Here is a 4,458-nt window from a genome sequence, read left to right as displayed (position 1 = left end):
TATCCTTTTGCTACAGTGTATTCCTGGCCATTTTGGGTCGACCAAATTTGTTGCTGATATGCTGCAGTAAAGGTTTCTTTCGTTTGGCATATTTTCCTCCAACACCAGCCTTTCCTTACCCATTACCTCACTTTACCATATTTTTGTAAGCCCTCGGCTGTGGCAGGACCTTGTTTGGTTGGAATGTATGTACGGTAGCTAGAACTGTCTATCAAATTAGTTGCATGCATGTTTATGTGGGTCGTAGTCTAGGTGTGCGACTATTTTTTCTTTCTCTCTTACATATATATGTTCACCCTTTGCTTCATGAGAGAAGAGTGACCCGTGAGAGTCCATTATTAAAGGTCTTGCAAGGTCGACGGTTCAGCTTTATTATAAACATCTTACAACTCGTTTGCATTTGACTGTTCGCTATAAGTGTTAGTTTGCTTGCATTAAATTGGTCTAAGTGGGCATTTGTAGCTAGCTCTGAGTTATCTTTTCCGTTCCATTAGTTTGCATTTAGTTTACTCGAGGACGAGTAAAGGTTTGGTTTGGGGAGATTTGATACGTGCATTTTATATAGTCTTTTTGGCCTTTTTATGCACGTATTTCTATGCTATTATCGTAGTTTTATGCTATGAAATACCCCGAATATGCTACTTTGGTTTGTTTTGTTCTATTTGCAGGAATAGACCAGAAAATAGTGAAATCGAGCCTTTTACCGTCCGTTTAGCATGAATTTGGAGGAAGAGTGAATTTGGAGCGGGAATGTAGCTATTTTAAGATGCGCAAAGGAGTAAGATAGCTAGGCGAGCAAAGGAAGAACTTCAAATTGCTAGTGCCTACTTTGAAGAGTCATATCTCCAGTTCTACAATGTATTTTCAGGTGATTCGAATTGGAGATGAAAGCTTGTCCTCTTAGCTTTCCAACGCCACTAGAATAGCCCTGTTTGCCCAAGTAACGAAGAAATGGAAGCCATTTAAAATTCAGTGCGCGAAGCAGGAATTGTGCGCTGGAAAGTACTCGATCGAGTACAATTGTGTTCGATCGACCTCTTTTTCTACTCGATCTAGTAGTGCCTATTTAATACGTGCTCGATCGAGTACCTAAAGTACTTGATCGAGAGGTTTTAGCTTGGTTTTGTTCGATCGAGTGATATAAAGTTACTCGATCGAGTGATTAGCTTATATACTCGGGATTTTTAACCCGTGTTAGGTTTATTTTATGTTAATAATGACTTTCCTTTATAAAGGAAGTCGGGATTAGGTCATAAACAATTTTTTTACTGACGCCACTCTTTACTCTTCTCTTTTCCCTAAACTTTTCCACTGTAACTTTTGCTTATCGGGTTTTATCGCTTGGATCTTGTCGCTCTTTACGCTGGAATTCTCGTGATTGTAATCTTTCTCTCTTTTAATCTTAATCTCATACTTTGTTTGCTTTAATTCCTTTGTTCTTCCTTAATTAATTTCTGCCCTAATTAGTTTATGCATTTTTATTACAATTTCATTATGTCATTTATTAGTTATTTCATTATTGTTATTATTGACAACATTAGCAATATGAGTAGCTAAATTCATTCATGTTGGGATTAGGGTATCTATGGTAGAATAAAGACGATGTAGCGAATATACTAGACGACTTAGTTGTGAGAATCTGTACCCATGACAATTTAATTATAATACCGAGTTAGTTGAGTGCACGCTTCTAAGTTACCCTTTAATTTGGTTAATTTCGTTCCTCGATCGGAAGATTGGAATGAACAGACCTGCTATGAACAGTAGACTACCCTAATGACGACGGAAGTTAAGTTAGTGGAATTCTAGGATAGAAAGTAAACCGGAAGGACCTTTCCGTTATCCTTCTCACAGTAGATTGTCTAGGCTATTTGCAACTGAATCGATTGACTACCATGGTGAACCGAAATCCTGACATATTCTCTCTTATCTGTTATCTTTATCACATTTTCTGCCTTTATTTATCTTTCCCTTAATCTTCAGTAGTTTAGAAATCAATTAAAACCCCCATCATGTGACCTTAGATAGACCGAATTAACAAGTAGATAGTGACCGCCTCCCTGTGGAGATCGACCCTACTTACTGTTAGCTTCTGTTAGTGTAACTAGGTATTTTATTTTTGGTACCTGACGATGGTATCAGCTATAATAAAGATAAGGTAGTGGATTTCCAATCTTAGTCCAACGATGTCGATACGAGAGATGTTGAGGAGAGGGCAAAGCTACTTTTGACAGCCCCTTATCCAGAGAGATTAGTGCCGACCAAGGATCATGTATCATTCTATAAATTTAAAGATGTTATTCGCAGTTTGAATGTGCAAGTACCTTTTCTTGAGTTGGTTAATCAAGTGCCCGCTTATATGAAATTTATGAAGCAATTGTTGACAAAAAAGCGGTCACTTGAACCTGTGCAGTCGGTAGCTTTCACTGAAGAGTCTACCTCTTATTTGACTCACACTGCTCCACATAAGCTAGTTGACCCTGGTAGTTTTTCTGTTCATTGTAATATTGGTACCTTCTCAATTGAGAAGGCATTATGTGATCTAGGAGCTAGCATTAGTGTCATGCCATTGAGTCTAGCTAGGAAGTTGGGTCTGACCAAGTTTGCGATTACTAATATGATGTCTGATGACCGATCATTCTCGCGGTTCACCAAAGTAGGGGTCTTAGAGGATATTCCTGTGTTAATAGGAAGGTTCTTTTTCCCTGTTGACTTCATTATCCTAGATATACCCGAGGATGCTCACATTCCTATCATTTTGGGTAGACCATTTCTGCACACTGCCGGTGCAGTTATTGATGTTGGACTGACGACACTTACCTTTAAGGTGGGCAAGCAGTCCATTATTTTTGCCCAAGCTGCTAGGAAGAAAGATGCTATGTGGGCCATTACTTGCAATGCTATTAAATCTTATGTTGTGATTCCTGCTTTAGTACTTGTACCTATTCCTGCTATGACACCTTCGCCTCAGATTGGGAGCAACATGGAGGGAGATTCTGCTATATTGGATGTTTCAGGAACTGGTTTGGGGAAAGAAGAGCTGCTTGTTGCTCCAGCTGTGACAGAGCCCATTGTTCAGAGAGGCGGTATGAGATGTCTGAGTTACGGGACTGATGTGGAGCACGAGGAGAAAGAGCCAGTCAAAGTTTTGGAGTCTGACCTGGAGTTTGATGAGCCAGATGATGCCCATGTATGGGAAGATGCTAGAGATGATGATCCGCTGAGCGTCCTAGACGACGGAGTAGAGTGGAGTCATGCTGAGAAGATGAGCACCGTGGAGGGCACTTCATGCAGCCATAAGCCATAGTCGGAGCTAATCCGTAGTTTTCGCGGATGAACTATTTATTTTCTTGAGTTTTAGACAATTTATTGCATTTTAAGACTATTTACTACTTTGGTTTGCGCGAGACTTCGCTTTATTTGGTTTGCATAGGATTTTATAAGACTATAGACTGCTATTTTTGGGTTTACGCAATTTTGAGCGCTGTATTTATGTGCAATTGCAGGTTATTAGACCAACTTAACTCAATTCATTGAGTTAATTCGAAGAAAACAAAGTCTGCATCAGGTAAACCAGTCGATCGACCAACACCATTGGTCGATCGACTGGTTGCAGAGGTTCCAAGAGTCCAGTTCCAGTTCCTCTGGTCGATCGACTACCCCTATGGACAACGCCCGCGGGATCTGCGTCCGCGGGATCCACACTAGGCATAATCGACTCGAGGTTCTTTCGAATCGAATTAAAACAAATTAGAGTCGCCACCAAGTTTTTTGGGAACTTGGAACCGTTCAAGCCAACTTTACACCTTTCATCGAAAAGCATAAAGCCAATCGACTACGAGTGATTAAAGATAACGACGTGTACCCTATATCACTCGATTTGAATGACTCTCGTAATCCAATGGTATTTAGACGGATCCACAAACCATAGATCTTGAGTAAGGGGTGAGGGTACGTGTTAGGAAGCCCATAAGGACACCTAACCCCGCCCGTCAATAACGGCCTCTACTAAGTCAAGTATCGGATTTCAAACAAGGTCATAGCTACTGCGATATATGATATGCAAACATCGTTTTAAAACCCTAACATGTGACAACAATTTCTATGTCGTTTTAGATGCAACTAAACTAACTTTGTTAAAGTTGTAATTTAGCATGTGGGTTGATTGATCTAACAACATACAAAACAAAGCAAACAAGGCTTAAGGGGAATGGGGGAGCCGTTGGGATCTACCCTATTACAACCCAGGCATTTCATGCCGACAGAACGAGAAATTAGAGATACAACTCGATCTAAATACAATTGCTATATACGACACCATACACGACACATGGCCATTCGGCCTAGGAAAACGTGCACAAAGGGGTGGTCCACGGTTTACATAAATCACGGCCTTGGGTCACTCCTCGTAATGCGTGCTTTCGCTTAATCTTATCGAATTAGACATTGGGTCACACA

Source organism: Silene latifolia, chromosome Y (genome assembly GCF_048544455.1).
Source record: "Silene latifolia isolate original U9 population chromosome Y, ASM4854445v1, whole genome shotgun sequence".
In the NCBI taxonomy this organism is placed as follows: Eukaryota; Viridiplantae; Streptophyta; class Magnoliopsida; order Caryophyllales; family Caryophyllaceae; genus Silene; species Silene latifolia.
Note: the sequence above shows the minus strand (reverse complement) of the source record.